This window comes from Myotis myotis, unplaced genomic scaffold (assembly GCF_014108235.1).
Source record: "Myotis myotis isolate mMyoMyo1 unplaced genomic scaffold, mMyoMyo1.p scaffold_m19_p_2, whole genome shotgun sequence".
In the NCBI taxonomy this organism is placed as follows: Eukaryota; Metazoa; Chordata; class Mammalia; order Chiroptera; family Vespertilionidae; genus Myotis; species Myotis myotis.
The window spans coordinates 41,398,062-41,410,922 of record NW_023416324.1 but is presented as its reverse complement, the minus strand read 5'-3'; positions in this window follow the sequence as shown (position 1 = coordinate 41,410,922).

Here is a 12,861-nt window from a genome sequence, read left to right as displayed (position 1 = left end):
CTTTCTCTGTGGCTCAGCAACTCAGAAAATGCTATAACCCTCTCACGCATCCCTTCACTTTTGCATTCTTAAAATAGTACAAGGCTTTTCTGTCTTCATTATTGGTTTTGATTGTGCATGTGTGCTTAGAACACTTTGTTCTTCCCCTTTAAATGATTGCTGCCAATTAGTTTTGTTTGTCTAAAATGCAATAAGATTCCATTTTAAGGAGTCAATGTGGGGCTCTTACCGAGAAGCACAATAAATTAATCATTAAATCAATCGTATCGATTGGACCTTGCAAGGCATATAAAAATGCAGTGCAAGGAATATTTCCACCAAGGGGTAGGAAAGGACTTCAGCATCTTAGGGGAAGGCAGGTCAGTATTCTTTGGTAGTACTGCCTCATTCCTTCCCTGAGATGTTAGCTTCATTTATCAACTCTAAAATAAATATGGAGACAATTTAATTTCAAACATCTACCCTAAATAATAGCTTCCATTTATTAAGTACTCAACACTATGCTTAGTGCTTTGATACATTATCTCGCATATCTGAATTCATCTGTGAAGAACGTATTTCTACATCCATTTTGTGGATGAGAATACTGAAGCTAATGGACATAGAAACGTGTTCAATGTGACCCACCTAATGAGAAGTGATTTCGGGATTTGAACCCAGTTCTGAGTAAACCCAAAGCCCATGCTCTTCACAGAAAACTATACCTTAAGAATATAGAACACTTTACTGCCTATTGCCTGGGCATGTTTGTGCTTCCTCACTTTGTGCCCACACAGGTACAGGGAAGTAGAATGTTGGGGCCAAGATTAGGTTTTATTTGGAGGAGAAAGAATCTTGGTTACCAACATGAGACAAGGAGCAGATGCCCAGAATAAGTACTGAGACCCCAAACAGACCCCAATGTGAAGCCCTGAGAAGTGAGCTGGTGGAGATGAACACCAGGGGAGGTAGGAGGTAAGGGGGTTGTGGGGCACTGCTGTCCATATTAAGTGGCACAAAGACCGTATGGAAGTAACTGCCATGATTGGGGGGATATACAGATGTATGTTTCAACATTCAAGTCCATATCATGCACCTTGAGCACATCATTTACAATCTCTAAGCCTCAGTTTCCTCATCTATAAAATGGTAAAGTCATGCCTCCCTCAAAGTGTGGTTGTGAGGTTTAAATGTAACACTGTCTACATGTGAAGTGCTTAAGGGACCATTTGGTACAGAGCAGGTGTGTCAAAAAGGGTGTCCATTTCTTCCCTCTCTAATCTCCCTTAGCAGAGTCTCTACTGGGGAACCTCTGAACTGGACTCCGTGGTGCAGTGTTCTTACCCTTAACTCTACCAGTAGTTCTAGTCAATTTATCTCTTCATACTCTAAGTAGCATGCCACCAATCCATAATATGGCTCTACCCCTTTTACCCTCAACATCTCCCCTGGTCCACAACTCATGGGCCAGGTATGGAAAGGTAATCTGCTGGACAAGTATGAGGAGGGGCGGCTGGTGACAGAGGTGTCTGCTTTGTTGCCTGACTCTCTGCTCATTTTCATGGGAAAAAGCTATCTGGTCTTGGAGAGTGGCTTGATTCTCAAGGTAGCAAAGACAGAAAGAAACCTATGCTAATCTCTCCTACCACCTTCTCTCCCACAAGCAGAACTCTCAGGCCAGAGGTAAGCTTCTTTTCAGGTGATTCACTCAAAATGACTGATATGAAAAGTACTATTGCTTGATAAAATACTAGCCACAGAAAGAGAAAAATCAAGTGAAGAGTTTTTGGGTTTTTTGTTTTTTTTTTTCTTTTGCTGGGCAAATGCTTTCAACATATGCATTCCTGTTGGCCTGTTAAAAATAAAGGTGGCTATTTATTCACCCCACCATCCCTTGAAGAGGCCAGAAGGGCAAGTAGAGGAAGAAAAGTCTCGATTACAGTTGTGGCAGCATTTAAAGGCTGGCTGAGTATTCAGCTGAGATTTGAGCTTGAAATTCTGGTACCAGATACAGTTTAGGATTCTAGGGAGGAACAGGAAATGGCCTAGCTCAGAGTATTCCTTTTCACTTCTTAAGACCATTTATTTTATGGTTCTGACTGCATGCCAAAGCCATTTGGAGTCTTCAAGAGTTTAAATAGCGATGTCCAATTAATAAGGCATAAAACCCTGCAGCTTCCTCAACCCCGTTCATTTAGCCAGCCCTTCTGTGTTCTGAATGTCTAATTGAAAGAAGACACTTGCAGACCTGCATCTCTGCATCCGGGCTGAGGATGGGAGCAGTCGCAGTGGTTCCCACCATGACTTTGTGTGTTTGGAACCAACTGAGTAGTCATGTCAACATGAATTGCAGCTCCTCATGGATATTGTGTCTATGTTTGGAAGAGGATGAAAGTTCTGGTAGTTTTATTTCTTTCTGAGACATTCTGGAACATTTTAGCAGTGGATCTGTCTCCTGGCTATTTTGGACTACACACTCCCCACCTATTATTTTAATAATGAGGCATTCTGCTAAGGGATTAATGAGGTGGCACTGCTGTGTTCAGAGTGACAATTAAAGCTGTTGTGTGTGTGTTTTTCCCCGTGATGCATTTTATCTTTTTCAAAATGTTTTGGTTTTTTTTAAAGCTCATGTTTAGATTTTGAATTTTACCTTTACTTGAACAGACTCAAACTTGAAAGTATATGGGAAACAACTTGGTTCCAGGAACATTTGATCATATTTAATGGGAGAGTCCATTAAATCTTTCCTCTTCTGTTCTTTTTTTAAACTAGTTTTAGGTTATAGCAGGTATTTTCTATCCAGTTTAGAAAGGATGAAAAGCTTTTTTCTTTCTTTCTTTCTTTTTTTTTTTTTTTTTTTTTGCCACAGCTTTCACTTTTGTTAGGAGGGGGGAGATGCAGAGAGAAGATCTACAATCTCTTCTCTTCATAATATATAGACTAGACGAACTCTTCTGCTTTTAATAGATGTTTCCTCATTAGCACAATGGGAAAAAATTGTGTTCTATTATCCTTGAGAGGCAGGGCCAAGATTTCCCTCTAAAGACATTATCATATCAAACAACTGCTTTAAATGCAATGTGAAACACAGGCTTTATGGGAAACCTTTGGTTTCTCTCTCCTGCCAAAGGAGTTCTAAAAGATGAGCCCCTTTGTTATGGATGGCCCTGGAGTTCCTCTAATAGGTGTACCAGATGAAAGATAGCTAAAGACATCCCAGATGGACGAGTTGGCTAACAGCAGCACCATAAATACCTGATAGATATACAAGCCACTTGGCATGAAATACAGTCTTTGCTCTGATTTACACTTTTAGTGCATATTTAAACAAATGCCACATTTTCTGGTGGGGGAAGGGCATTAACAATAAAAAATTAGATTTGTGGGGAGGGGGTAAAGAGAAGCTATATATATATATATATATAATGTTTCTCTTCCTAGAGCACCTTCTTTCTCTCTAAGGATATTCTCCCCCTTTTTTAATGGTGCCCCCCCCCCCCACACACACACACACACAAACAAAGGGGGACAGCTCCATTCTTGTAGATTGATTCTGAGAAATTTTGAGGGATGAAAAGTGTGTGGTATCATGGAAATAGTTTTGACTTTTGAGCCTAGAGATAGGACTCTTTGTTTTTTTAATCCTCACTTAAAGATATTTTTCAATTGATTTTTAGAGAGAGAGAGAAAGACAAATATGTATGTGAGAGAAACACATCAATTGGTTGCCTCCTGCATGAGCCAGGGAGGAGCCTGCAACTGAGGTGCATGCCCTTGACCAGAATCGAACCCGGGACCCTTCAGTCACAGGCCCATGCTCTATCCACTGAGCCAAACCGGCTAGGGCAGGACTCTTTCTTTTCATACAACTCTTTGCTTCCTTTTGTCACACTTTTGGCAACAGTGCTGTGTCCGGTACTTAGCAGGCTCTTAGTAAGTACATTTTGTTATTCTGAACCTCAGTTTTCTCATCTGCAAAATGGGAGCAAGTAATATCAATACCACAAAGATTCAGCTCACATTTAACAAGAGCTTCTAGATGCCATATTCTTGGCTTAGTACTTGGTTCAAGCAACCCACCTGCACACATTTAAGATGAAAGAGAAATGAATAAAAATGCACCAACACATGAGGAGACCACAAGATAGTTAAATCAAGCAAACCTGAGTTCAAATCCCAACTCAGCCACTTGCTAGCTTGGTGACATTGGAAAAATTACTTAGCCCATCTTGGCTTCCAATTGTCAATTTCTAAAATGGAATATTAATAGTTTCTACCTCATAGGGTTATTGAAAAGATTAAATAAAATGATGCATTAAAACTCTTAAGAAATTGCCTGCATCTAAAAAGTACTCTATAAATCTCCATCAGCAACTTGGCTGTAATTAATGAAATCTTGTGTCTAAAATGAATTCCTCACTACATTGCCTTGATCAAACCATAAGCTGGAATGATATCTTTGCTTTTGACATTACAATCTAAATAGATTCTGGTATATCCAAAAAAAGAATCCCTGAGACAATTAATGGTTTTGAAATCATTTTATGTGGAAAATGGTTGAATAACCTAATATTTGAGTTTAAGGAGAAAAATCCATCACTATACATAAATTTGAGGAGGAATCCAAGTCCTATGGATTTTTAAGGGCAAAACTGGCACCATCTGGTGGAGAGATAGACACTTCTTTTACTTAGAAGAGGACTTTCAGAGACTTAAGGCTTTCTGAAAATAGAATTTTCTGTTTCATATAGAAATTAATCTCCTGATGGTAAGATTAAGAGACTAGACTTCCTTTCTGTGTTGCAGGTCCAAGCCTAAGGTAGAAGACTGGACTTCCTTCAACCTTAAGTGTTTTCTGAGTCCACACATGTATTAGCAGCCTGACTCTCCTTATCTATATATATATATAAAAGCCTAAGCAACCATTATGATCAGACGGTAACTATGATGCACACTGACCACAGAGGGGCAGGTGCTCAATGCAGGAGCTGCCCCTGGTGTTCAGTGTGCTCCCACAGCCAACCTCCCATGGCCAGCCAACTTCCCGCGGTCCCTCCCCTCATCCATCCGGCCCTGATCAGGACTGGGCGAGATGGCCCTGACCAGCCCCAATTGCCAGCCAGGCTGAGGGACTCCACTCGTGCAAGAATTTGTGCACCAGGCCTCTAGTGTTATATATTGAATGGCAAAAATCCAGAGAGATGCTGACTCTCCAGTTGCTTAGTGGTGTGAGTTAAACTTCACCTAGCTAGTTCCGCCCCAGTTATAAAAAGTTATCACTTTACTGTGAGCTTCTCCAAGTGTCCTTCCTTGTGTATAAGGCCAAACACTTCACATTTCCTTTTGAATCTGCTCCCTCCCATGTTCTCTAGGTTTAGATATTAGCTCCTTCCTTTCTAACTTGTTGCCTCCTCTAAAAAGGAGCCAAACTGAAACCTAAAAGCATACTCTAAGCCAGTGGTTCTCAACCTTCCTAATGCTGTGACCCTTTAATACAGTTCCTCATGTTGTAGTGACCCCCAACCATAAAATTATTTTCGTGGCTACTTCATAACTGTAATTTTGCTACTGTTATGAATCGTAATGTAAATATCTGATATGCAGGATGTATTTTCATTGTTACACATTGAACATAATTAAAGCATAGTGATTAATCACAAAAACAATATGTAATTATATATGTGCTTTCCAATGGTCTTAGGCAACCCCCATGAAAGGGCCGTTCGACCCCCAAAGGGGTCACGACCCACAGGTTGAGAACCACTGCTCTAAGCTCTCCTGTGTTCCTCCAACTCACACTTTATTTTCCCTCTTTCATCTCAGTCATGTGCTCTTGCTGTCTCCAGTTACTCAACTCTCATCTACAACTCAATCCACCAACATCCCCAACATACAGCTGAAACAATTCCAGCAATAGTTTTTCAGGACTTTGATACTGTCCAATGCAACAGACATCTTTCAGATGTCCTATTTACTCGAAGAGATGGTATTCAAAGTGAGCATTGGCTTGATATCAGTACAGAAGCTAATATCATCACCACTATCATCATGGGTGCCCCATAGTGTGAGCATGGAATAATGACGGTCCTAATGGTATGCGGTGGGTTAGCAAAAGTAGCTTTGAAACAAATGATATGAATTTCAATTATCTTTCAATCCATTTGATTATACCAAAGAGGACAACACCAGTTTTGTGCTCTATATCTTTGGCACCTCTCTAACACTACACTAATCTTTATTTTTCATAAAGAAAGTATACATTAAGCAGCAGGCCTTCCAGATATGACTCTATTGCAAGAATTTTATAACACGATTTTATGTACTTATTTTTGTTATTACAATCATTTAAGGCACATGAAATTGCTTTTCAGTTATGATGGCATTATACATTTTCTTCCTAAAATGCATTCATGTAAATAAAATGTAAGGAGGGTAGTTGATTTATGGAAAAATGTTAAATAAAAGTGTAAGTGCTATGCAGACATGGTGAAACCTGAAAGGGAACACCAGTGAATAGAATTTGGAAAACCATAATTTGTTTGAAAACGTGGAACTTGGAGTCAGACAAAATTGGCTCAATAGCCAAGGCCTACTAAATAATGTAAGACAATTTACTTAAACTGTTTTGGTCTTAACATCTTCATTTGGAAAAATGAAGAACATAATAATCTCCTTAATAGGACTATGGAGAGGTATTAAAAGAGGAAATATTTTAAAAGTGCTGAGCACAACACAGTGCTTAGCACAGAGTAGTCACATCCTTCCCTTTCCTCCTGCTGACATTGCTCTCTGCTCCTAAGCTCCTCCTCCAGAGTGTAACCTGTGGGCAGGCTCGTGTGTCTAATAGTCTCCGAGTTCTCTGCTAGTCAGTTACTCTGACAGGCTGGCCTGGGGCCTGCAATTCAGCTTCCAAGAGGGCGCAACGACTGCCTGCAGGTGGCAGGACCTCCCAGACACCTCCCACAGATATCTCCCTCCTCCTCTTTGTCAAGGAGTATGAGTTATTTGTTCTTCCTCTATGTGCAAGCAGCTAACAATCTGCCCTTTAATTGGGACCCCTGCGAGGAGTTCAGGAGCCAAACCAGTGCAGTCAAGACAATGAGAACTGTTGATTTCTGGCTTCTTAAGGACTCTTCACCAGATATAAAGTCAAACCCCATTGCAACCCTTACAAGCTTGGGGAAAACACTTAGTTTCTCTGTCTGAGCTACAATGTCCATATCTGCAAAATGGAATTATTAAGGGCCTTGTTTTAGGGTCATTGGGAAAATATCAAGGCCTCTAGCACAGTGCCCAGCACCTGATATGAAAGCTGCTCCATTCTCTCGGCATTGCTACATTTATGAGCAGACCACTGTTTCAGAGCTGAAAAGAATCTGGAAATTATTAAATCTTTCTTTCATAAGAAGCAAGAATCTTCTCAAACTTTCCACTCTCCAGCTTGATGCTCCCCAGCTTGAGAGGTAGCCAGTTTCATTTTTTATAGATTACAGTTGTTTAAAATTCTATTCAAATACTGAGTCTAAATTTGCCTTCATTTATCTGTTGTTCTTTCTGGAGCAAGGCTGGGTAAGTCTAAGATTTAATGATTTAGTCATTACTAGAGGCCTGGTACATGAAATTCATGCACTCAGCCCGGCCTGCACCCTCTCGCAGTCTGGGAGCTCTCAGGGGATGTCTGGCTGCTGGCTTAGGCCCACTCCCCACACTGCCTGCTGCTGTGGAGGCGGAAGAGGCTCCTGCCACAGCCGCTGCGCTCGCCAGCGGTGAGCCCAGCTAATGGCTGAGTGGCGCTCCCCCTGTGGGAGTGCACTGACCACTAGGGAGCAGCTCCTGTGTTGAGCATCTGCCCCCTGGTGATCAGTGCATGTCACAGCTAACCGTTGTTCCACCATTCAGTTGATTTGCATATTAGCCTTTTATTATATAGGATTATTAATCTGTTTCCAGAAGGCCTCTGATCTGTAATTCCTCCAACATCTCCAGTTCCTATGAATGGTTTTCCCTCTGCCTTTGACTTCTCAGTACCAGATGATTTTTCTTTAAGTTAGTCCCATGAGCCTCATTTATGGTCATTCTGGTGCAGAAAGAAGGGGTATTATTTTAGGGTTTCTATGCAGCAAATAAGAGTGGTTAAGAAGCTAGCATCTAAAGGAGAAGACAACACAAGTTTTCTTTAAAACCTAGAGAAAGATTGAGGGAGAAGGGAAGCCACATAGTGGTTTGGGGAACAACCACTACATAGAAGAATAAATTCAGAATAGCATGCCTGGCCGGAAATGATTAGGGCAAAATCATATAAGGTAAGAGTTGGAAGAGTTATTGAATTTCTATCTTTTAAAATATATTTTTTATTGATTTTTTTTTAGAGAGAGGGGAAGGGAGAGGAATAGAGAGATAGAAACATTGATGAGAGAGACCCATCAATCAGCTGCTTCCTGCACACCCCCTATTGGGGATCAAGCCTGCAACCTGCATATGTGCCCTGACTGGGAATTGAACCGGGAACCTCTTGGTTAATGGGTCAACACTCAACCACTGTGCAGCACTGGCCAGGCTCGCTTTATATTTTGTTCTGATATTACTAGTGAGAAGTTGGAAGTTGCCATGGATAAATGATATATGCAGCCACACAATACCCAAGTTAGCTCCCAGTTCTCTGATGCCTAACCCAGTGCTCTTTCCCCTCACCACATTGTCCTGCCCACCTGCTACCATTTTCCCTCCTGATGAGTTCCCCCAGTCTCCTTGGACCAGGGTCAATGGAGTCATTTTCAGTTCTATCAAGTCTGCACAACATTGGACTTCCAACAAGGCTACTAAAGCCTTTAATACTTAGAATTAAGGATATAAGAATCTAGAATCTCGGAAAAGAAAACAGGTAGTCTAGTACAAATTTTTATTTACCCAGGGGTGGAGGGGAGTACAAAAAACAACAAAGAAAACACAAGATAAGATCTGAATTTACTTTGCCAACGTTACATATCTTATTGGTAGAGCTGAGATGCAAGCAATAACAATAACTAATTTTAGATTTTAGTGAATGGTTATTATGTATCAGACATAGTATGTAATGATCTTCATAAGCATTGCCTCATTTATTGCTCTCAGCAACTCAGAGGTACACAACATTGTGCCTGCTTGTTTTGGATGAAGAAACCAAAGCATGAAGCACTCACCTGTCTCAGGAGACACTGTACAGTTATTGTGCACAAGATACTGGGCTAACAGGTGACTAAGACTTCACCATCATCCACTCAAGAGCACACAGTCTGGTTATAAAGACACACACAAGTAAATCTAAGACACTGTGATGAAAGTAACAGTAAGAAATACGGATAGAGGCGGCTCAGAAAATGAAGTAACACATTTCCCTTTGCTCTACATACAAATTTGAACCCCATTACTCTTTTTCTTAACATTATAGCATTTTTGATGTTATGAAAACTGTTTTTTTTGTACAGCCTCATAATGTTCTGTGAAATGAATAAACTAACATTTATTTAAACAGAACTGTTTTATAATATTAACTATGACAGATAATTCTTCAATGAACATCCATAAATATTAAACATTTTTTCCTTTGACCATAAAATAGAGTTAGTGGTTCAACTTGTTCCAATTTCTTTCCCAAAAGCCACTTCCCTCATTTTACATATGAGCAAGCTAATGTCCAAAAGCACTAAGCCATTTGACATATTAAAATAATTATTAAATAGTTGATCTGAGCATGGATCACAGGTCACAATGTTTTCAAGATGACGCCTAAAGATCGAAAGATAAAAATATTCCTCTGGGTCAAGATTTCACAGTCTTAGCATTACTGATGTTGGGGCCAGGTAATTCCTTCTTACAGAAGAATGGCCTGCAATTGTAGAATGTTTAGCAACAACCTTTGCCTCTACCCAATAGATACCGATAGCACCCAGACACATACCAGTTATGAAAACCAAAAATATCTCCAAACATTCCCTGCATGAGGAATGGCCAAATTGCCCTTGGTTAAGAACCACTGCTCTAGGTTCCTGCTGCTTAGTTTCTTAAAGCAGATCCTCATTGACAGTAATGCCAGTAAGAAGTCATCCCTTTCAATTTTGAATAGACTGATTCACAGCCATATCTGCACAAATGAATAAACTAAAACCTACATAATAAACCTCAGTATATTCCGAATAAAATGCCAAAAGAGTTTTGAAGCAGGTTATCCAAAACAACAGAAGGAGTATATTATTTTGAAAGGCTTTTAAGATACCTGCTGGTGTCCAGGAGAATATATGAACCACTCAGACAATAAAGTGAAGGAAAAGAACGTAGGAACAGAAGTCAACACCATGGCTCTCATGGTCTTCCAAGATGCAAAACTTGTAGGATTTCACTGGAAAGACGAACCATATGGAGAACTTGTTACCTGGCACTAGTTTTAATGCATCCTTAGGTGGTGATGCAGGGCCTTGAAGAAGTCAGAGGAGAAGAGTGTAAAGCTGGAGGATCGCTTCCAGCTAATGTGTAGGTGCCTGGTTTCTTAGAACAGAGAATGGAGGCCATTAGAATCTTGTAATGAGTCCTCATATGTGACCACTGACAGCATCCCTTGCCACTCTGATTTTAAGAGATTGTGGTTAAAGGGTGCTAGTGGGTCTCTCCAAAGCCATGCAGCAAAAAGTAAACAGAATTTGGCACAATCTAGGCTTCGCTTGAATCATTTTCATATGTAATATCGAAAGAAAATAAGTCAGAAGTGGGTAGAAAAATGGCCTGAAGATAAATTGCCATAAAATGCATAGAGTAAAGGGTTCTGGCAAAGCAGCACTGAGCCATTGTTCTTCCTCATTCATCTCTGCATCTTCAATTTGACAATAAAATGCCTAACCAACAGCAAATAGACTCCTCAGTGTGGCAGCAATGGGGGAAAGGCTCATAGTAATTATTAGCTGCATGTTCATAGGCAGGTTTCTTCACTTTCCTGAGACCAGTTTACTTAATTGAACAACTACCTCCCCATGCTGATTTCAGAATCAATGAGATAATCTATAACTCACCTAATACATTGTCTGCTACATGGTAAACAATAAATGTTCGTTCTTTTTCCCTTTATCACTCTTCAATACTCAGGTTGTGGGCAAGTGGGCAAGTGACCACTTTTCTTATCTTGAATTTGTTTTGGCATTTTGTGAAATAAATGTTTCAATTAAAATCCAGGTTAGAGTTGAATGGTAATTACTGTCATTTTCTGTATTATATGAATGAGACCCTAGTGCTTGGATATATTAGGTGCTCACTAAAAAATAAATGCATGAATGAATAAACTGATCAGGTAATAAAGTCTTGGTATTGGGAAAAATAGTATTTATTCAGTGTCTACCCTTGCTAATCACCTTGATACACTCTCGCTAGCCTTCAATTTATTTAATTTTCTCAAAGTTTTGTCCCATTTTTTAATGTGGCTTAAGTTATCTAGATAAGGTCATCTGGCTAGTAAGTGGGTTTGACTGAGTTTCAAAGCCAAGTGTGCTAATTTCTAAGCCTGCATATCTATAAGCTATCAGACAAGGAGGTATCCAATGCAGGGACCAATTATCAATCATCTCTATATTCTATCATAAATTAAAGTGCCCCAAAAATGACATCTCAAAGTCCTAAGCCCACTACCTCAGAATGTGAACTTATTTGGAAATAGAATCATTGCAGATATAATTAGTTAAAATAAGGTCATACTGCAAAAGGGTGGACCCTTCATTTAAAATGACTGGTGTCCTTACAATAAGAGGAGACAGACACACAGGCAGAGGATGGCCATGGGATGATGGATCAGACTGGAGTGAGGCCAAGGAATGCCAAGGAAACTTGGGAGCATTCAGGATATCAGATTGCTGAAAACTCAATTCTGAGAATGTTGAACCCTGGATTTATATCTAAAATTGGCATTTTAAAAATAGGCCTTTGTTTATCTGGATATAATCATAATGCCTGCCACCACCCCCAGACAGGCCTGGTGCTCTAATGCCAAGTTACCCAAGGGGCAATTGCTGGGATGTCCTCGTTGGCTATGAAGTGGCCAAGAAGACCAATTCTCAGAGTAAAAAGTCCATGTGGGTGGTAGGAAACTCAGGTTAAGCGTACTTTTGTCACTAAATACCAGCTATTTACCACAGAGCTCTCAAATGAGACCTTTCTACATGCATCCGGGCGAGATGATAGACTGTTTGCTAAATACCATTGCATAGAGAATCACATTTTGAGAAACTACCTAATGCATAAGGTTTCTAATGCTGTAAAATATAGTAGCAAAAATTAAATGCCACTCACTTTTTCAGAGATGAATTAATGAACAGCTTAGTCAAATTCAAAGCTTTTTGATGCATAAAACTTTCTAAATGGAACCGTTTCATCAATAAACACTATAACAAAAACCTGTCTAGATGGTTTTTTTCTTTGTGGAGGGGAGGGGTACTTTTCTGAGTGCTTTGTTGCTCTTCCAGATAACAAATGAACATCACCCAGTGAGAATGGGTGGACTCCCCACATGCATCTTATGAAGATAGATGTGATCCCAACCATGCAAGCAAGGTTAAGACCTCAAGTGAGCTGACAAAGCCCATGCTCTTGGAAGGCCAGAAGCTCTGGCCCTAGACCAGGATGAATTTCAGATGGATTTTTTTAAAAAATAAGAAAGCCCCTGGGGTTTTTCTACACTGTCTACTTGTGTCTTCAGACTCTCGCCATTGGGTGAGGAGATAGTAGCCTGCTTGGGGCTCTTGGTGCCAGGCTCATGCTAAAGAGTTGGTGAGGTAGAGCAGGAGCTGCCTCTGTCCCCAACCCTCCAGCTGCCAGGCTTTCCCAGAGGGAGGTCTTTCTGCAGGGCAGCTGCCTGAGCCTAAG